Genomic DNA, 23,074 nt, shown 5'->3' with positions numbered 1-23,074 from the left:
CTTCACCTTGTTCCCCTTCTTTACTCTCCCCCCCCCTCACTCCCCCTCACTCTCTCTCTCCCCCTCTCTCTCTCCTCCTTTCTCTCCCCCCTTTCCCCCTCACCATCTCTCTCCCTCTCCCCTTCTACCCCTCTCCCCTCCCTATAATCAGCGAGTGACCTCTGCCCCTTACCTTGTCTGGAGTCACCGCTGGCGAGCAGGCTGAGCATGGGGTTCAGGGTGCCGATGAACAGGTTGAGTCAGAGCTGCATGATGGAGAGCCAAAGCATGTGAGTGAGGAAGAGCTTGGAGAAGATGCAGCTCCTGAAGGAGGGAATCTCCTCCTCATTCCCTTCTGCCTCCGAGTTTGTAGTGGGAGGGGAGGAGAAACAAAGAGTTAAATGGAGCAAGAATTAGCCAAGGAAAAATGTATCGCAGTCTTCAGACATTTCACAGAACAATTTCGACCAGGGCGGCCGACTGGAAATCCTCGCCCTTTCCCACCCTAACTTATAGCACAGAAGGAGGCCAATCGGCCCATCCTACCTGTGCTGGCACTTTGAAAGATTCCATTCAATTAGTTCCACTTCCCCTCTGCTCTGTCCCCATAGCCCTGCAAATGGAGTTCCCCTTCAAGTATTTATCTCATTCCCCTTTTGAACGTTATTATTGAATCTGCTTCCACCGTCCTTTCACGCAACGCATTCCGGATCACAACGACTCACAGTGTAAAAATAAATTATCCTCATCTTCCCTCTGGTTCTTTTGCCGATTATCATAAACCTGTGCCCTCTGGTTACCCATCTCCTGCCTGTGGAAACAGTTTCTCTCTATTTACTCAATCAAAACCCTTCAGGACTTTGAATATCTCCATCAAATCTCCCCTTAACCTTCTCTGCTGTAAGGAGAACAACCCCAGCTTTTCCAGTCTCCACATAACTGAAGTCCCTCATCCCGGGAACCCTTCTGGTAAATCTCCCCTTAACCTTCTCTCAGGCCTTGACATCCTTCCTAAAGTGTGGGGCCCAGAATTGGCCACAATACTCCAGCTGAGCCCTAACCAAGGTTTAGCAATAACTTCCTTGCTTTTGAACTCTCTGGCCTAGAAATTCCTCTCGGGCTGAAATGGACCTGAATTCCAGGGTCTGCGTGTAACGGGGGGCCGGTCCGATACCGCCATTGTGCACCACCAGCAGAGATGGATTTCTCGGCCTATGCCTCCACAAATAAAACAAAGGAGCCTACATGGAAAAGAGGGGAAGAGAGAAGGGGAAATGGAGAGACAAGGGGAAAGGGAAAAATGGAAAGGGAAGGGTAGTAAAAGGGAAGGGGAAGGGGAAAGGGTGATCGGGGAAAAGGAAAGAGGGAAGGGGAGAATGGGAAGGGGTGAGGGGAAAAGGAAAGGGTGCAATCAAAAGGGGGAAGGGAGAAATGCGGAAGGGGAAAAGGGAGTGGGAAAGGGGGAAAGAAAGAGCGGAAGGGGAAAGGGAGAGGAAAGGAGAGGGTAAAGTGGGAAGGTGTAAGGGAGAAGGGTGAAGAGGGGAGAGGAATGGGGGAGAGAGGAGTGGGTGAGGGAGGAACTGGAGTGGGGGAGAGGGGGACAGGAAAGTTGAAAGGGAGAGTGAGAAGAGAGGGGGAGAGAGGGGGATGGAGGGGATTGGGAGAGGGAAGAGAGAATGTGACAGGGAGGGGAGATGGAGAGAGAAGGGGAATGGGGAAGGTGAGGAGGAGGGGTAGAGGGATAGGGGAGGTGGGCGCGGAGGGGGAAGATGTTCTCACCTCTTGGTCCAAGCAACCGGGGATTCACACCATCAATTATCTCCATCTCTTCGTGACTCTCGCTCCTGTCTCCCTCTGTCACTTTCCTTCTCTCCCCCCTGTCTCCTTCTGTCTCTTCCCTTCTCTCTCCCCTGTCTCCCTCTGTCTCTTCCCTTCTCTCCCCGCTATCTCCCTCTGTCACTTTCCTTCTCTCCCCCGTGTCTCCTTCTGTCTCTTCCCTTCTCTCCCCCCTGTCTCCTTCTGTCTCTTCCCTTCTCTCTCCCCTGTCTCCCTCTGTCTCTTCCCTTCTCTCCCCGCTATCTCCCTCTGTCTCTTCCCTTCTCTCCCCCCTGTCTCCTTCTGTCTCTTCCCTTCTCTCTCCCCTGTCTCCCTCTGTCTCTTCCCTTCTCTCCCCGCTATCTCCCTCTGTCTCTTCCCTTCTCTCCCCCCTGTCTCCTTCTGTCTCTTCCCTTCTCTCCCCCCTGTCTCCTTCTGTCTCTTCCCTTCTCTCTCCCCTGTCTCCTTCTGTCTCTTCCCTTCTCTCTCCCCTGTCTCCTTCTGTCTCTTCCCTTCTCTCCCCCCTGTCTCCTTCTGTCTCTTCCCTTCTCTCTCCCCTGTCTCCTTCTGTCTCTTCCCTTCTCTCTCCCCTGTCTCCTTCTGTCTCTTCCCTTCTCTCCCCCCTGTCTCCTTCTGTCTCTTCCCTTCTCTCTCCCCTGACTCCTTCTGTCTCTTCCCTTGTCTCGCTCCTATCTCCATCCATCCCTCCGTAAGGCTTCCTCTGGCTCTCAGTCCCTTCCACGCAGGAGAAGGTTTTCAATTCAAACTTCGCACAAATCATCCTGTCCGAACAAAGCAAGAAATTCCTCGTTAAATACAGCGTCTAATTCTTTCAATTAACACCCACCCCGGGGTATCTGTTATTCTAAATATAAACCATCTGAACCCATTGATTAGATTCCAGCCTGTAACACTCTGGAGTATCTGTTGTGCGATATATAAACACCCGCAAACCCCGCAATTAGATTCCAGCCTTTAACTTACTCTTGGTTTTATTTATAAACTGTTCAAACCCCTCGATTAGATTCCAGCTTGTAATTCACTCCCAGAATTTCTGTTATTCTATATATAAATGATCATCGATTAGATTCTAGCCTGTTAAACTCCGGGGTATCTGTTATGCTCTATATAAACAACCCCAAATTCCTCAATTAGATTCCAGTTTGTAATTCACACCCTCACCACCACCATTGATGCTCTCGTCCCTGTTGAAACAACGGAGTAGCTATTTGTACTAAGTCTCCCTTCTGCACATGTGTCTCCCAACGCAAGAGTTAGGAAAATATCACCGACTCCGCCCCTCCCCCAGCGCAATTCCAACTCCACGATGGTATGTTGCCTCCCTGGTGCAAGGGTCAAGGATGTCTCGGAGCGGGTTGAGGACATTTTGAAGAGGGAGTGTGAACATACAGTTGTCATGGTGCATATAGGTACCAATGATATAGGTAAAAATGGGATGAGGTCCTACAAGACGAATTTAGGGAGCTAGGAGCTAAATTAAAAAGTAGGACCTCAAAAGTAGTAATTTCAGGATTGCTACCAGTGCCACATGCTAGTCAGAGTAGGAATTGCAGGATAGCTCAGGTGACTACGTAGCTTGAGGAGTGGTGCAGAAGGGAGGGATTCAAATTCCTGGTACATTGGAACTGGTTCTGGGGGAGGTGGGACCAGTACAAACTGGACGGTCTGCACCGAGGCAGGACTGGAACCAATGTCCTAGGGGGAGTGTTTGTTAGTGCTGTTGTGGAGGGGTTAAACTAATATTGCAGGTGGATAGGAACCTATATAGGGAGACAGAGGGAAGTAGAATGGGGGCAGAAGCAAAAGATAGATAGAAGAAAAGTAAAAGTGGAGCACAGAGAAACCCAAGGCAAAAAGCAAAAAGGACCACATTATAGCAAAATCCTAAAGGGGCAAAGGGTGTTAAAAAGACAAGCCTGAAGGGTCTGTGCCTCAATGCGAGGATTATTCGGAATAAGGTGGACGAATTAAATGCGCAGATAGCAGTTAACCGATATGATATAATTGGCATCACGGAGACATGGCTCCAGGTGACCAAGGCTGGGAACTCAACATCCAGGGGTATTCAACATTTAGGAAGGATAGACAGAAAGGAAAAGGAGGTGGGGTGACGTTGCTGGTTAAAGAGGAAATTAATGCAATAGTAAGGAAGGACATTAGCTTGGATGATATGGAATCTGTATGGGTGGAGCTATGGAATACCAAAGGGCAGAAACCGCTAGTGGGAGTTGTGTACAGATCACCAAATAGTAGTAATGAGGATGCGGACAGCATCAAACAAGAAATTAGGGATGTGTGCAATAAAGATACAGCAGTTACCATGGGCGACTTTAATCTACATATTGACTGGACTAACCAAACTGGTAGCAATACGTTGGAGGAGGATTTCCTGGAGTGTATTAGGGATGGTTTTCTGGACCAATATATCAAGGAACCAACTAGAGGGCCAGCCATCCGAGGCTGGGTGATGTGTAATGAGAAAGGACTAATTAATTGTTGTGTGAGGCCCCTTGAGGAAGAGTGACCATAATATGGTAGAATTCTTTACATAGAAACATAGAAACATAGAAAATAGGTGCAGGAGTAGGCCATTCAGCCCTTCTAGCCTGCACCGCCATTCAATGAGTTCATGGCTGAACATGCAACTTCAGTACCCCATTCCTGCTTTCTCACCATACCCCTTGATTCCCCTAGTAGTAAGGACTTCATCCAACTCCTTTTTGAATATATTTAGTGAATTGGCCTCAACAACTTTCTGTGGTAGAGAATTCCACAGGTTCACCACTCTCTGGGTGAAGAAATTCCTCCTCATCTCGGTCCTAAATGGCTTCCCCCTTATCCTTAGACTGTGTCCCCTGGTTCTGGACTTCCCCAACATTGGGAACATTCTTCCTGCATCTAACCTGTCTAACCCCGTCAGAATTTTAAACGTTTCTATGAGGTCCCTTCTCATTCTTCTGAACTCCAGTGAATACAAGCCCAGTTGATCCAGTCTTTCTTGATAGGTCAGTCCCGCCATCCCGGGAATCAGTCTGGTGAACCTTCGCTGCACTCCCTCAATAGCAAGAATGTCCTTCCTCAGGTTAGGAGACCAAAACTGTACACAATACTCCAGGTGTGGCCTCACCAAGGCCCTGTACAATTGTAGCAACACCTCCCTGCCCTTGTACTCAAATCCCCTCGCTATGAAGGCCAACATGCCATTTGCTTTCTTAACCGTCTGCTGTACCTGCATGCCAACCTTCAATGACTGATGTACCATGACACCCAGGTCTCTTTGCACCTGCCCTTTTCCTAATCTGTCACCATTCAGATAATAGTCTGTCTCTCTGTTTTTACCACCAAAGTGGATAACCTCACATTTATCCACATTATACTTCATCTGCCATGCATTTGCCCACTCACCTAACCTATCCAAGTCGCTCTGCAGCCTCATAGAATCCTCCTTGCAGCTCACACTGCCACCCAACTTAGTGTCATCCGCAAATTTGGAGATACTACATTTAATCCCCTCGTCTAAATCGTTAATGTACAGTGTAAACAGCTGGGGCCCCAGCACAGAACCTTGCGGTACCCCACTAGTCACTGCCTGCCATTCTGAAAAGTCCCCATTTACTCCTACTCTTTGCTTCCTGTCTGACAACCAGTTCTCAATCCATGTCAGCACACTACCCCCAATCCCATGTGCTTTAACTTTACACATTAATCTCTTGTGTGGGACCTTGTCGAAAGCCTTCTGAAAGTCCAAATATACCACATCAACTGGTTCTCCCTTGTCCACTCTACTGGAAACATCCTCAAAAAATTCCAGAAGATTTGTCAAGCATGATTTCCCTTTCACAAATCCATGCTGACTTGGACCTATCATATTACCTCTTTCCAAATGCACTGCGATGACATCCTTAATAATTGATTCCATCATTTTACCCACTACCGATGTCAGGCTGACCGGTCTGTAATTCCCTGTTTTCTCTCTCCCTCCTTTTTTAAAAAGTGGGGTTACATTGGCTACCCTCCACTCCATAGGAACTGATCCAGAGTCAATGGAATGTTGGAAAATGACTGTCAATGCATCCACTATTTCCAAGGCCACTTCCTTAAGTACTCTGGGATGCAGTCCATCAGGCCCTGGGGATTTATCGGCCTTCAATCCCATCAATTTCCCCAACACAATTTCCCGACTAATAAGGATTTCCCTCAGTTCCTCCTCCTTACTAGACCCTCCGACCCCTTTTATATCCGGAAGGTTGTTTGTGTCTTCCTCAGTGAATACCGAACCAAAGTACTTGTTCAATTGGTCCACCATTTCTTTGTTCCCCGTTATGACTTCCCCTGATTCTGACTGCAGGGGACCTACGTTTGTCTTTACTAACCTTTTTCTCTTTACATATCTATAGAAACTTTTGCAATCCGTCTTAATGTTCCCTGCAAGCTTCTTCTCATACTCCATTTTCCCTGCCCTAATCAAACCCTTTGTCCTCCTCTGCTGAGTTCTAAATTTCTCCCAGTCCCCGGGTTCTCTGCTATTTCTGGCCAATTTGTATGCCACTTCCTTGGCTTTAATGCTATCCCTGATTTCCCTTGATAGCCACGGTTGAGCCACCTTCCCTTTTTTATTTTTACAACAGACAGGAATGTACAATTGTTGTAGTTCATCCATGCGTTCTCTAAATGTCTGCCATTGCCCATCCACAGTCAATCCCTTCAGTATCATTCGCCAATCTATCCTAGCCAATTCACGCCTCATACCTTCAAAGTTTCAAAGTTACCCTTCTTTAAGTTCTGGACCATGGTCTCTGAATTAACTGTTTCATTCTCCATCCTAATGCAGAATTCCACCATATTATGGTCACTCTTCCCCAAGGGGCCTCGCACAACGAGATTGCTAATTAATCCTCTCTCATTACACAACACCCAGTCTAAGATGGCCTCCCCCCTAGTTGGTTCCTCGACATATTGGTCTAAAAAACCATCCCTTATGCACTCCAGGAAATCCTCCTCTACCGTATTGCTTCCAGTTTGGTTAACCCAATCTATGTGCATATTAAAGTCACCCATTATAACTGCTGCACCTTTATTGCACGCACCCCTAATTTCCTGTTTGATGCCCTCCCCAACATCACTACTACTGTTTGGAGGTCTGTACACAACTCCCACTAACGTTTTTTGTCCTTTGGTATTCTGCAGCTCTACCCATATAGATTCCACATCATCCAAGCTAATGTCCTTCCGAACTATTGCCTTAATTTGCTCCTTAACCAGCAATGCTACCCCACCTCCTTTTCTTTTTATTCTATCTTTCCTGAATGTTGAATACCCCTGGATGTTGAGTTCCCAGCCCTGATCATCCTGGAGCCACGTCTCCGTAATCCCAATCACATCATATTTGTTAACATCTATTTGCACAGTTAATTCATCCACTTTATTGCGGATACTCCTTGCATTAAGACACAAAGCCTTCAGGCTTGTTCTTTTAACACCCTTATTAAGATGGAGAGTGACACAGTTAATTCAGAGACAAGGGTCCTGAACTTGGGGAAAGATAACTTCAATGGTATGAGATGTGAATTGGCTAGACTAGACTGGCTAGTGATTCTTAAAAGGTTGACGGTGGACAGGCAATGGCAAACATTTAAAGATCACATGGATGAACTTCAACAATTGGACATCCCTGGCTGGAGTAAAAATAAAACGGGGAAGGTAGCTCAACCATGGCTAACAAGGGAAATTCAGGATAATGTTAAATCCAAGGAAGAGGCATATAAATTGGCCAGAAAAAACAGCATACCTTTGGACTGGGAGAATTTTGGAATACAGCAGAGGAGAACAAAGGGTTTAATTATGAAGGGGAAAATAGAGTATGAGGGGAAGCTTGCTGGGAACATAAAAACTTACTGCAAAAGCTTCTATACATATGTGAAGAGAAAAAAATTAATGAAAACAAACATAGGTCCCTTGTAGCCAGGTTCAGGTGAATTTTTATTGGGGAACAAAGAAATGGCAGACCAGTTAAACAAATACTTTGGTTCTGTTTTCATGAAGGAAGACACAAATAACCTTCCGGAAATACTAGGGGACCGAGGGTCTCGTGAGGAGGAGGAACTGAAGGATATCCTTATAAAGCGGGAAATTGTGTAAGGGAAATTGATGGGATTCAAGGCTCATAAATCCCCGGGGCCAGATAGTCTGCATCCATGAGTATTTAAGGAAGTGGCCATAGAAATAGTGGATGCATTGGTGATCATTTTCCAACAGTCTATCGAATCTGGATCAGTACCTTTGGACTGGAGGGTAACTATTGTAACGTCATTGTTTAAAAATGGAAGGAGAGAGAAAACGGGTAATTATAGACCGGTTAGCCTGACATCAGTAGTGGGGAAAATGTTGGAACGAATTATTAAAGATAAAATAGCAGCACATTTGGAAAGCAGTGACAGGATCAGTCCAAGTCAGCATGGATTAATGAAAGGGAAAACATGCTTGACAAATCTTCTGGAATTTTTTGAGGATGCAACTCGCAGAGTGGACAAAGGGGAACCAGTGGATGTGGTGTATTTGGACTTTCAAAAGGCTTTTGACAAGGTCTCACATGAGAGATTGGTGTGCAAAATCAAAGCACATGGTATTGGGGGTAATGTACCGACATGGATAGAGAACTGGTTGGCAGACAGGAAGCAGAGAGTCGGAATGGCAGGCAGTGACTAGTGGAGTGCCACAGGGCTCAGTGCTGGGACACCAACTCTTTACAACATACATTAATGACTTAGATGAATGAATTGAGTGTAGTATCTCCAAGTTTGCAGATGACACTAAACTGGGTGGCGGTGTGAGCTGTGAGGAGAATGCTAAAAGGCTGCAGGATGATTGGACAGGTTAGGTGAGTGGGCAAAGGCATGGTAGATGCAGTACAATGTGGATAAATGTGATCTTATCCAATTTGCAGGCAAAAACATGAAGGCAGAATATTATCTGAATGGCGGCAAATTAGGAAAGGCGGAGGTGCAATGAGACCTTGGTGTCATGGTTCATCAGTCATTGAAAGTTGGTATGCAGGTACAGCAGGCTGTGAAGAAGGTAAATGGTATGTTGGCCTTCATAGCTTGGGAATTTGAGTATAAGAGCAGGGAGGTCTTACTGCATTTGTACAGGGCCTTGGTGAGGTCTCACCTGGAATATTGTTTTCAGTTTTGGTCTCCTAATCTGTGGAAGGACGTTCTTGCTATTGAGGGAGTGCAGCAAATATTCACCAGACTGATTCCCAGGATGGCGGAACTGACACATGAGCAGAGATTGAATCAACTGGGTGTTTATACACTGGAGTTTAGAAGGAAGAGAGGGGATCTCATAGAAACTTATAAGATTCTGACGGGACTGGACAGGTTAGATGCGGGAAGAATGTTCCCGATGATGGGGAAGTCCAGAACCAGGGTACACAGTCTTAGGATAAGGGGTAGGCCATTTAGAACTGAGATGAGGAGAAACTTCTTCACTCAGACAGTTGTTAACCTGTGGAATTCCCTACCGCAGAGAGTTGTTGATACCAGTTCATTGGATATATTCAAAAGGGAGTTAAATATGACCCTTTCAGCTAAAGCGATCAAGAGGTATGGAGAGAAAGCAGGAAAGGGATACTAAGGGAATGATGAGCCATGATCTTATTAAATGGCGGTGCAGGCTCGAAGGGCCGACTGACCTACTCCTGCACCTATTTTCTCTGTTTCTAAGTCTCTTAGCCTTTTCTGCGCATGTGTCCAACACCACGTTACAGCCGAACGCATCCGCCGAGCCTCTGAACCCGTCGCTCGCTGAGCCCTGGTTCTTCCAAGTCCCTGGTGCCTGCAAGCTCGGTGCGAGTGTTACAAGGGATATCGTTCGGTGGTTGAAATCAATAAGTCACGACACTGTCACTATTGACTTCACACCCAATAAATCCCTTAACAATCTGCTCACAATGCCCCACCTATGGGGGCAGTGGGGGGGGGGGGGCGTTGGGCAATGTGGGGGTATGGTCTTGCACTGGGGTAAGCAATTTCGGCTGGAACTTGGCAGTGGGAGGTAGCACATGTGCTGGGGCAAGAGTCTTCAGCTGGCGGAGGGATGCACTTGCACTGGGTCAGGGCTTCAGCTGTGGGAGGTATCACATGTGCTGGGGCAAGAGTCTTCAGCTGGTGGAGGCAGCACTTACGCTGAGGCAAGGGACTTCGGTTGGAACTTGGAGACTTTTGGGGAGATCTATCCTCAGTGGCTTCTGAACTCAAAATGGATCGAATTACAAATTGGAAGGTCACTCAGAACTTGGGCTGGATGGTTCCAATTACACATTCCAAAGGAACTTCAGGCTGTGGCTTATCCTCCAAGGGGACCAATCAGCAATAGGTGATATGAAAATGGAGAGTAATTAGAGAAACGGCTGATTTTCAGTTAGGACAAATAGACACAGCTATAAAACAATTATTCTCACCCTGGCCGTTCCCCGTGGTACAGACTTGATCTTCGCTCCCTTAAGTCCAAGGGACGTAGACTTGAACAGACGTGGCAGACAACTGGTTTAACCATTCACCGCCAGATCTGGCTGGACCAGATAAAGCATAATCGTGTCCTGCTCTCATCTGCCAAAATTGCTCACGACTCCAGAATCTTCTGAAATGTAAAGCTAAACCCCGGCTTCTATTCTCCACTGCTAACCGTCTTTTTAAACCCTTCTCCCCAGTCTCCACCTCCACCTCTGACAATAAGTGTGAGGAGCTCATGGACTTCTTTGCCTCTAAGTTTGAGACCGTCCGTTCAGCCACCTCTGCTTTCCTTCCCCTAGCCCAGTGGGCCAAACTTCCTCTAAGGATCCCTCCTGTCCTCACATCTTTCTCCAGTTTCTCTCCAATCTCTCCTCATGACCACTCTGAGCTCATCCTGTCCATGAGACCCACTTCCTGCTCCCTTGACCCTATTCCCACCAAACTGCTGACCACCCAACTTCCTTTTCTGTCTCCCATGTTAGCTGACATTGTTAACGGTTCTCTCTCCTCAGGTACTGTCCCCCTCTCCCTCAAATCTGCTGTCACCACCCCTCTCCTCAAAAAAAACAACCCTTGACCCCACTTTGTTTGCAAGCTACCACCCCATCGCCAACCTCCCTTTCCTCTCCAAAGTTCTTGAACGTGTTGTCGCCTCCCAACTCCGTGCCCATCTTTCCCTCAATTCCATGTTTAAATCCCTCCAATCCAGTATCCATGACTACCACAGTACCGAAACGGCTCTCATCAAAGTCACAAATTACATCCCTGCTCCTCCTTCCTGAGTTGTCTTCAGCCTTTGACACATTTGACCAATCTATCCTTCTCTAACGCCTCTCCATCGTCGTCCAGCTGGGTGGGCCTGCACTTGCTTGGTTCCATTCTTATCTTTCTAATTGTAGCCAAAGAATCACCTGCAATGGCTTCTCTTCCTGCCCCCGCATCATTACCTCTGGTGTCCTCTAAGGATCTATCCTTGGCCCCCTCCTATTTCTCATCTACATGTTACCCTTTGGCGACATCATCTGAAAACACAGCCACAGTTTCACATGTACACTGATGAAACCCAGCTCTACCTCACTTCCCTTCCCTCGACCCCTCCACAGTCTCTAAATTGTCAGACTGCTTGTCCAACATCCAGTTCTGGATGAGCAGAAATTATCTCCAATTAAATATTGGGAAGACCAAAGCCATTGTTTTTAGTACCTGCCACAAACTCCGGTCCCTAGCCATTAACTCCATTCCTCTCCCCTTCCTCTGTCTGAGGCTGAATCTCACTGTTTACAAATTTGGTGTCATATTTGACCCTGAAATGAGCTTTCGACCACATATCCACTGCATAACTAAAATGAACAATTTCCACCTCCGTAACATTGCCTGTCTCCGGCCTTGCCGCAGCTCACCCATGCCTTTATTACCTCTAGACTTGATTATTCCAACGCACTCCTGGCTGGTCTCCTACATTCTATCCTACGTATACTAGAGGTGATCCAAAACTCGGCTGCCAGTGTCCTAACTCGCACCAAGTCCCGCTCACCCATCACCGCTGTGCTCGCTGACCAACATTGGCTCCCCATTAAGCAATGCCTTGATTTTAAAATTCTCATCGTTTTCAAATCCTTCCATGGCACTCGCCCCTCCCTATCTCTTTAATCTCCTTCAGCCCCACAACCCCCCGAGATATCTGCGCTCCACTAATTCTGTTCTCTTTGAGCATCCCTGATTATAATCGCTCAGCCATTGGTGGCCATGCCTTCTGTTGTCTAGATCCTAAGCTCTGGAACTCCCTGCCTAAACCTCTCCACTTCTCTACCTCTCTTTACTCCTTCAAGTTTCTCCTTAAAACCTACCTTGTTGCCTGCCCTAATTTCAATAAGTTCATGGCTGATCTGATCATGGGCTCAGCTCCACTTCGCTGCCCGCTCCACATAACCGTTTACTCCCTTATTACTCAAAAATCTGTCTATCTCCGCCTGAAATAAATTCAATGACCCAGCCTCCACAGCTCTCTGGGGCAGAGAATTCCATAGATTTGCAATCCTCTGAGAGTAGAAATGCCTCCACATCTCAGTTTTAAATGGGCGGCCCCTTATTCTGAGACTATGTCCCCTAGTTTTAGTTTCTCCTATGAGTGGAAATATCCTCTCTGCATTCACCTTGTCGAGTCCCCTCATTATCTTATATGTTTCGATAAGATCACCTCTTATTCTTCTGAACTCCAACATGTATAGGCCCAACCCCTATCTTAATAAGTCAACCCCCTCATTTCCGGACTCATGCTAGTGAACCTTCTCTGAACAGCCTCCAATGCAAGTATATCCTTACTTAAATAAGGAGACCAAAACTGTACGCAATACTTCAGGTGTGACCTCACCAATATCCTGTACAGTTATAGCAGGACTTCTCTGCTTTTATACTTCATCCCCCTTGCAATAAAGGCCAACATTCCATATGCCTTCCTGATTACCAGTGCGAGCTGCTCCAAGGATTTTGAGATGGACACCTAGGTGACGTCATCAAACCCTGGTTGCCGTTTTGGAGCATTGGCAGGAACATCGGCAGAGCCCAGGTACAGAGGAGTGGGAAGGTCGGGGCGGATGAGCGGCGAGTGTTTGTGGCGAGATGCGGTGAATGTTTATGGCGGAGGAGCAGTGAGAGATTATGGCGGAGGTGCAACAGATGAGGGTACGGAGCCCAGAAGAGCCGAGGCGATATGCGTGCGCTCGGTCCGTGCAGCAGAGCAGGTCTCCAGTCGTCTTGGTTACTCCTTGCAACTGGACCAAGACCTAGCTCTGTCAAACCCGTGTGGTGGCTGGTGTGCAACGGTCACCACATATTAAAAAAATTCACGCACAGGCATCTTCCACCCCCTCAATTGGAGTTCAGGACTGGAACATTGGGTCCTTCATCGAAACACCTGTGGACTCATGGAAGCAAGTCATTCTCGTTCGAGGGACTGCCTATGATGATGATGACTTGATGTACCTGCATACTAACTTTTTGTGTTTCATGCACAAGGATCCCAGGTCCATCTGAACTGCAGCACTTTATAATTTTTCTCCATTTAAATTATAATTTGCTTTTCTATTTTTTCTGCCAAAATGGATAACCTCACATTTTCCCACGTTATATTACATCTGCCAAATTTTTGCCCACTCACTTAGCCTGTCTGTATCCCTTTGCAGATTTTTTGTGTACTCCTCACCATTTGCTTTCCCACCCATCTTTGTATAATCAACAAATTGGCTACATTACATTTGGTCCATTCATCCAAGTCATTAATATAGATTGTAAATAGTTGAGGACCCAGCACTGATCCGTGCAGCACCCCATTAGTCACTGTTTACCAACCAGAAAATTACCCATTTATCCTGACTCTCTGCTTTCTGTTAGTTGGCCAATCCTCCATCCATGCTAATATATTACCCCCATCCCCGTGAACTTTTGTCTTGTGCAGTAACCTTTTATGTGGCACCTTATCGAATGCCTTCTGGAAATCCAAATGCATCACATCCAGTGGTTCCTCCTTATGCACCCTGCTCGTTACATCCTCAAAGAATTCCAGCATGATTTATCTTTAATAAAACCATGCTGACTCTGCTTGATTGAATCATGCTTCTCCAAATGTCCTGCTACTGCTTCCTTAATAATGGATTCTAGCATTTTCCCAATGACAGATGTTAGACTAACTCTTCGATAGTTTCCTGCTTTTTGTCTGCCTCCTTTTTTAAATAGGGGCGTTACATTCGCATTTTTACAATCCGCTGGGACCGCCCCAGAAGGCAGGGAATTTTGGTAGATTACAACAAATGCATCCACTATCTCTGCAGCCACTTCTTTTAATACCCTAGGATGTAAGCCATCAGGTCCAGGGGACTTGTCAGCCTTTAGTCCCATTATTTTACCGAGTACTACTTCATTAGTGATTGTGATTGTATTAAGTTCCTCCATCCCTATAACCCCTTAATTATCCACGATTGGGATGTTTTTAATGTCTTCTACCATGAAGACTGATGCAAAATATTTGTTCAATGTCTCTGGCATTTTCCTGTTCTCCATTATTAATTCCCCAGTCTCACCTCTAGGGGACCAACATTTACTTTAGCCACTCTTCCTTTTTATGTACCTGTAGAAACTCTTACTATCTGTTTTTATATATTGTGCTAGTTAATTTTCAAAATCTATCATCCCTCGCTTTATCAATGTTTTAGTCGTTCTTTGCTGGCTTTTAAAAGTGCACTGACATATGAGGAGAGACTGGATCAACTGGGCCTTTATTCACTGGAGTTCAGAAAGATGAGAGGGGATCTTATAGAAATGTATAAGATTCTGACAGGACTGGACAGGTTAGATGCGGGAAGAATGTTCCCGGTTTTGGCAAAATCCAGAACAAGGGGACATAGTCTTAGGATAAGGGGTAAGCCATTTAGGACTGAGATGAGAAGGAACTTCTTCACTCAGTGAGTTGTTAACCTGTGGAATTTCCTGCCGCAGAGAGTTGTTGATGCGGCTAAAGAGATCAAGGGGTATGGAGAGAAAGCAGGAAAGGGGTACTGAAGTTGCATGATCAGACATGATCTTATTGAATGGCAGTGCAGGCTCGAAGGGCCGAATGGCCAATTCCTGCACCTATTTTCTATGTTTCTATGTTTCTATGTTTCCAATCCTCTGGCCTCCCACTAGTCTTGGCCACATTGTATGCCCTTGTTTTCAATTTGATGCCACTGCTTATCAACCGTCCTACACTTTAATCTATGTTCCCAGTCCACTTGAGCCAACTCTGCCCTCATACCTTTGTAGTCTCCTTGATTTAAGATCAAAACCCTAGTTTGAGAACTAACTTTCTCACCCTCCAACTGAATTTGAAATTCAACCATGTTATGGTCACTCATTCCTAAAGGATCATTTATTAATCCTGTCTTGTTACACAGTACCAGATCGAAGATAGCCTGCTCCTTGGTTGGTTCTGCAATGTACTGTTGAGGGAAACTATCCTGGATACACTCTATGAACTCTTCCTCAAGGCTACCCTAGACAATTTGCCTTGTCCAATCAATATGAACGTTAAAATCGTCCATGATTATTGCCGTTCCTTTATTACAAGCCTCCATTATTTCTTGATTTATACTCCATCCAACAGTGTAGCTACTGTTAGGGAGCTTATCGACTACACCCACCTGCGACTTTTTCCCCTTATTATTCTTTATCTCCGCCCAAACTGATTTAGCATCTTGATCATCTGAACCAATATCGTTTCTCACTAACACACTGTTCTCATCTTTTATTAACAGTGCTACCCCACCTCCTTTTCCTTTCTGTCTGTCCTTCCGAATTGTCAAATATCCCTGAATATTCAGTTCCCAGTCCTGGTCACCTTACAACTGTAATATAGTTACAGCAATTTTCTGTATTATATTTCTGGATTTGGGACGTCGGATTGTCTCCAAAATCCAGAAATACCCGAAACTCGGCCCAGGGGTGTCTGGATTTGGAACGTCGGATTTTCTTCTCCGAAATCCGGAAAAACCCGAAAACCGGAATGGCCTCGGTGACGAGGTTTCCGGATTCGGGACGTTGTACCTGTATTCTATATATAAACCACACCGAGCACCTTGATTAGATCCCAGCCTATAACTCACTCCCAGGTATTTGTTATTCTATATAATCCCCCAAACCCCTGGATTAGATTCCATGCTGTAACTCACTCTGCCTGCCCTCCTTACCCGTAGCTGTACTCCTCAGGCAGGGGATAGGGAATGTGTGTGCGGGGGAGCAGGAGGCAGGTACGCAGGATGTGCAAGCAGCTCAGGCAGCTGATGAACAGGAACATGGGCCTCAGGGAGAAGCCAGCCTCGTACAACACCTACAGGGAGAAAGGGTGGGACGCAATAAAACAAGAGGTGACCATTAACAGCAGATCTCGCCTGACACCACTCCGCACTCTCCCCTTTATCTCTCCACCCACTCCCCCTTTATCTCTCCCCCCACACCCCCATTATCTCTCGCCCCTCATTCCCCCTTTATCTCTCCCCTATCCCACCCCACACCCTCCCTGATCTCACTCCGCACCTTCCCTCTCTCTCTCCCACACCCCTCACTCCGCACCCTCCCCTCTCTCTCTCCCACACCACTAACCCCGCACCCTCCCTGATCTCACACTGACCCCTCCCCTCTCTCCCACACCCCTCACTCCGTACCCTCCCCTCTCTCTCTCCCATACCCCTCACCCCGCACCCTCCCTGATCTCACACTGAACCCTTCCCTCTCTTTCTCCGTGTGCCCCCTCTCTCTCTCTCTCTCTCTCTCTCCACCTCTCTCTCCCTCTTCGCCCCCTCTCTTTCTCTTCTCTCTCTCTCTACAGCCAGAACTCTCTCCTCTCCCTCTCCCCTCTCCCCCAGACAGAGGGAGTGAAGGGCTCCTCTCTCTGATGGATAACACTGGGTGGGGTCAGTAGGTCAGGCCCTGACCTTTCACCCTCTGGTCCTCTGAGCTGGATGTTAAGCCAGGCAGTGAGTACAGTTTGAATCCATCTGTTTTTATAAGCTAGTTTGCGACCTGCACCTCTCACCTTGACCAGCAGAAACACGCCAGATGAGGTATTGAAGGTTCCATTGTACAGTGTGATAACTGTGGATCGTTTGTTCCCAAATAAGTTTCCAACCTGGGGATCAGACACAACAAAAACAGTCACTGGAGCTCTATGTGCCCTTGAAGCCGCTCCCAAACAGATCCATCGTTAGTTGGGCCACACACAGCAGCAAGGGCCCAGGCTCCATGCCCGGCCTGTGCTGAGTCAGCTGATCACAGTCGGTGTGGTACAGAGCCCCACACACACACACACACAGCAGGAAAAGGCCCAGGCTGCATCCTGTGATCTTTATGTGTCATACCCTATTATGCCAGCAGATGGCACCACACAGCCTCCATTCAGATTGGAATGTGAGTTTTATTTATACAAAAGATGCCGAGGTCTAGAAATTGGATATGGCCTGAAAACGGGCGGTGTCATGGGCCAGTGCAATTTGGCTGCAGCAATTCAAAGTGGTGCAGGCAGCAGGCAAAATTTGTGCTGCCTGCTCATTTACATGATTGGAGAGCTGATCTCAGCAGTAAACGCACTGCTGGTTGGCTTAGTGCTCAACAAGTGGGTCAATATCGGGCGCAGTCTCATGGCCAGTAATGTTTGGCCTGGTCTCTCTCCATTACTTAAAGGGGAGGTGCGATGATGCAGCAGCACCTCATTGTAAGTGAAGTTGGAGACATGGCTCAGCAACAACACGGAGAATGAGCCCGAGGGTCTCGCGGCATTGGTATTGGCACAGGAGAGAAGGTGGGTTCCTGTTCCCGCAGGGTGGCAGGAAGCCATTAAAACCCACTGGCAAGAGGTAGCTGCGTACGTCACGGCCAACAGTGCCATGCCACGGAACTGGATCTAGTGCCGATAAAAGTTTAATGACCTCACACGGCCGGTCAAGGGGAATGAAGGCTTCAGCAAATGTCATATCCCACCATCTGCACCACAAGCCTCACAGTGCTCAATACACCACACCCCATCACTCACCTACCAACAATCTCGACCGTTCACCACTCATACCTCACATTCAGAGCTTCACTTCACACTCACAACCGTACCATGGCTGCAAAACTCACATCCACATATCACACCTTGCAGGCACTGACAGCTATTCAACTATGGCAGGCACATCAAACACACTGCACCACACTCACTCACTCACACTCCACCCAAACACACTGCACCACACTCGCTCACTCACACTCCACCCAAACACATTGCACCACACTCACTCACTCACACTCCACCTAAACACACTGCACCACACTCACTCACTCACACTCCACCTAAACACACTGCACCACACTCACTCACTCACACACTCCACCCAAACACACTGCACCACACTCACTCACTCACACTCCACCCAAACACACTGCACCACACTCACTCACTCACACTCCACCTAAACACACTGCACCACACTCACTCACTCACACACTCCACCTAAACACACTGCACCACACTCACTCACTCACACACTCCACCTAAACACACTGCACCACACTGACTCACTCACACACTCCATCCAAACACACTGCACCACACTCACTCACTCACACACTCCATCCAAACACACTGCACCACACTGACTCACTCACACACTCCATCCAAACACACTGCACCACACTCACTCACTCACACACTCCACCCAAACACACTGCACCACACTCACTCACTCACACACTCCACTGAAACACACTGCACCACACTCACTCACTCACACACTCCACCCAAACACACTGCACCACACTCACTCACTCACACTCCACCCAAACACATTGCACCACACTCACTCACTCACACTCCACCTAAACACACTGCACCACACTCACTCACTCACACACTCCACCTAAACACACTGCACCACACTGACTCACTCACACACTCCATCCAAACACACTGCACCACACTCACTCACTCACACACTCCATCCAAACACACTGCACCACACTGACTCACTCACACACTCCACCCAAACACATTGCACCACACTCACTCACTCACACACTCCACTGAAACACACTGCACCACACTCACTCACTCACACACTCCACCCAAACACACTGCACCACACTCACTCACTCACACACTCCATCCAAACACACTGCACCACACTGACTCACTCACTCACTCCACCCAAACACACTGCACCACACTCACTCACTCACTCACACACTCCACCCAAACACACTGCACCACAGGTAAGAATCGGAGGAAACATCGACAGCATCAGCGTAAACATTTTGGACTTAAGTTTTGGACATTGCTTTTCCATATTTTCTGTTACTGCAGAAGAGCAGATAGAGGATTGGGATAAGTCCAGACATGTTCCACAGGAATCCACATCAGGTGGGCGGGGATGGGTCAATGGCTGAAATCGTAGGAAGGTGACTGATGCAGGACCCTTTGTCATGTAATGGGAACCCATCAGTGAGAGATCAGGTAAACTGGTCATGCTCAAGCCATCGAAATGACTGAGAGCCCCGGAGCGCGGGAACCATACGTCAAAGTAAGCCATTTGGCCACCCAGACGATGGAGCCTTTATCCCCAGGAAGAGCCCAGTAACAAAGGCACAGGCCGAAGAGCTGATTCATTGCTGTTGGTTGGACTGCCTCAGGCAAAGGACTGGTTTTTGGTGCGAGAATTCAGAAGTATTTTTCGGGTATAAGAGACAGCAGTTTGCAGCCATCTCTCTCTCTCTCTCCTAAGAAACATAGAAAATAGAAACATAGAAAATAGGTGCAGGAGCAGGCCATTCAGCCCTTCTAGCCTACACCGCCATTCAATGAGTTCATGGCTGAACATGAAACTTCAGTACCCCCTTCCTGCTTTCTCGCCATACCCCTTGATCCCCCGAGTAGTAAGGACTTCATCTAACTCCCTTTTGAATATATTTAGTGAATTGGCCTCAACTACTTTCTGTGGTAGAGAATTCCACAGGTTCACCAATCTCTGGGTGAAGAAGTTTCTCCTCATCTCGGTTCTAAATGGCTTACCCCTTATCCTTAGACTGTGAGCCCTGGTTCTGGACTTCCCCAACTTTGGGAACATTCTTGCTGCATCCAACCTGTCCAAACCCGTCAGAATTTTAAATGTTTCTATGAGGTCCCCTCTCACTCTTCTGAGCTCCAGTGAATACAAGCCCAGTTGATCCAGTCTTTCTTGATAGGTCAGTCCCACCATCCCGGTAAACAGTCTGGTGAATCTTCGCTGCACTCCCTCAATAGCAAGAATGTCCTTCCTCAAGTTAGGAGACCAAAACTGCACACAATACTCCAGGTGTGGCCTCACCAAGGCCCTGTACAACTGGAGCAACACCTCCCTGCCCCTGTACTCAAATCCCCTCGCGATGAAGGCCAACATGCCATTTGCTTTCTTAACCGCCTGCTGTACCTGCATGCCAATGTACCATGACACCCAGGTCTCGTTGCTTTCCTTTTTCTAATCTGTCACCATTCAGATAATAGTCTGTCTCTCTGTTTTTACCACCAAAGTGGATAACCTCACATTTATCCACATTATACATCATCTGCCATGCATTTGCCGACTCACCTAACCTATCCAAGTCACTCTGCAGCCTCATAGCATCCTCCTCGCAGCTCACACTGCCACCCAACTTAGTGTCATTCGCAAATTTGGAGATACTACATTTAATCCCTTCGTCTAAATCATTAATGTACAATGTAAACAGCTGGGGTCCCAGCACAGAACCTTGCGGTACCCCACTAGTCACTGCCTGCCATTCTGAAAAGTACCCATTTACTCCGACTCTTTGCTTCCTGTCTGACAACCAGTTCTCAATTCACGTCAGCACACTACCCCCAATCCCATGTGCTTAAATGTTGTACATTAATCTCCTGTGTGGGACCTTGTCGAAAGCCTTCTGAAAGTCCAAATATACCACATCAACTGGTTCTCCTTTGTCCACTTTACTGGAAACATCCTCAAAAAATTCCAGAAGATTTGTCAAGCATGATCTCCCTTTCACAAATCCATGCTGACTTGGACCTATCATGTCACCATTTTCCAAATGCGCTGCAGTGACTAGTGGGGTACCGCAAGGTTCTGTGCTGGGACCCCAGCTGTTTACATTGTACTCACTACTGAGGTCAGGCTGACCGGTCTATAATTCCTTGCTTTCTCTCTCCCTCCTTTTTTATAAAGTGGGGTTACATTGGCTACCCTCCACTCGATAGAAACTGATCCAGAGTCAATGGAATGTTGGAAAATGACTGTCAATGCATCCGCTATTTCCAAGGCCACCTCCTTAAGTACTCTGGGATGCAGTCCATCAGGCCCTGGGGATTTATCGGCCTTCAATCTCATCAATTTCCCCAACACAATTTCCCGACTAATAAAGATTTCCCTCAGTTTCTCCTCCTTACTAGACCATCTGACCCTTTTTATATCCGGAAGGTTGTTTGTGTCCTCCTCAGTGAATACTGAACTAAAGTACTTGTTCAATTGGTCTGCCATTTCTTTGTTCCCCGATATGACTTCCCCTGATTCTGACTGCAGGGGACCTACGTTTGTTTTTACTAACCTTTTTCTCTTTACATACCTATAGAAACTTTTGCAATCCGCCTTAATGTTCCCTGCAAGCTTCTTCTCGTACTCCATTTTCCCTGCCCTAATCAAACCCTTTGTCCTCCTCTGCTGAGTTCTAAATTTCTCCCAGTCCCCAGGTTCGCTGCTATTTCTCGACAATTTGTATGCCACTTCCTTGGCTTTAATACTATCCCTAATTTCCCTAGATAGCCACGGTTGAGCCACCTTCCCTTTTTTATTTTTACGCCAGACAGGAATGTACAATTGTTGTAATTCATCCATGCAGTCTCTAAATGTCTGCCATTGCCCATCCACAGTCAACCCCTTAAGTATCATTCGCCAATCTATCTTAGCCAATTCACGCCTCATACCTTTAAAGTTACCCATCTTTAAGTTCTGGACCATGGTCTCTGAATTAACTGTTTCATTCTCCATCCTAATGCAGAATTCCACCATATTATGGTCACTCTTCCCCAAGGGGCCTCACACAATGAGATTGCTAATTAATCCTCTCTCATTACACAACACCCACTCTAAGATGGCCTCCCCGCTAGTTGGTTCCTCGACATATTGGTCTAGAAAACCATCCCTTATGCACTCCAGGAAATCCTCCTCCACCGTATTGCTTGCAGTTTGGCTAGCCCAATCTGTGTGCATATTAAAGTCACCCATTATAACTGCTGCACCTTTATTGCATGCACTCCTAATTTCCTGTTTGATGCCCTCCCCAACATCACTACTACTGTTTGGAGGTCTGTACACAACTCCCACTAACGTTTTTTGCCCTTTAGTGTTCTGCAGCTCTACCCATATAGATTCCACATCATCCAAGCTAATGTCTTTCCTAACTATTGCATTAATCTCCTCTTTAACCAGCAATGCTACCCCACCTCCTTTTCCTTTTATTCTATCCTTCCTGAATGTTGAATACCCCTGGATGTTGAGTTCCCAGCCCTGGTCATCCTGGAGCCACGTCTCCGTAATCCCAATCACATCATATTTGTTAACATCTATTTGCACAGTTAATTCATCCACTTTATTGCGGATACTCCTTGCATTAAGACACAAAGCCTTCAGGCTTGCTTTCTTAACACCCTTTGTCCCTCAGTACTGCCCCTCTGACAGTGCAGCACTCCCTCAGTACTGCCCCTCTGACAGTGCAGCACTCTCTCAGTACTGCCCCTCTGACAGTGCAGCACTCCCTCAGTACTGCCCCTCTGACAGTGCAGCACTCTCTCAGTACTGCCTCTTTGACAGTGCAGCACACCCTCAGTACTGCCCCTCTAACAGTGCAGCACTCTCTCAGTACTGCCCCACTGGCAGTGCAGCACTCCCTCAGTACTGCTCCTCTGACAGTGCAGCACTCTCTCAGTACTGCCCCTCTGACAGTGCAGCACTCCCTCAGTACTGCCCCTCTGACAGTGCAGCACTCTATCAGTACTGCTCCTCTGGCAGTGCAGCACTCCCTCAGTACTGCCCCTCTGACAGTGCAGCACTCTCTCAGTACTGCCCCTCTGACAATGCAGCAATCTCTCAGTACTGCCCCTCTGACAGTGCAGCACTCTCTCAGTACTGCCCCTCTGACAGTGCAGCACTCTCTCAGTACTGTCCCTCTGACAGTGC

The 23,074-nt window shown here is 47.2% G+C and overlaps 1 pseudogene; it reads right to left on the bottom strand.

Annotated features, from left to right (window-relative positions):
* LOC139252346 (equilibrative nucleobase transporter 1-like) overlaps positions 1 to 23,074 on the bottom strand; it is a 66,927-nt pseudogene that overhangs the window by 23,400 nt on the left and 20,453 nt on the right.

This window comes from Pristiophorus japonicus, unplaced genomic scaffold (genome assembly GCF_044704955.1).
Source record: "Pristiophorus japonicus isolate sPriJap1 unplaced genomic scaffold, sPriJap1.hap1 HAP1_SCAFFOLD_458, whole genome shotgun sequence".
Taxonomy (NCBI): Eukaryota; Metazoa; Chordata; class Chondrichthyes; family Pristiophoridae; genus Pristiophorus; species Pristiophorus japonicus.
Note: the sequence above shows the minus strand (reverse complement) of the source record. Positions and strands in the feature narration are given on the sequence as shown.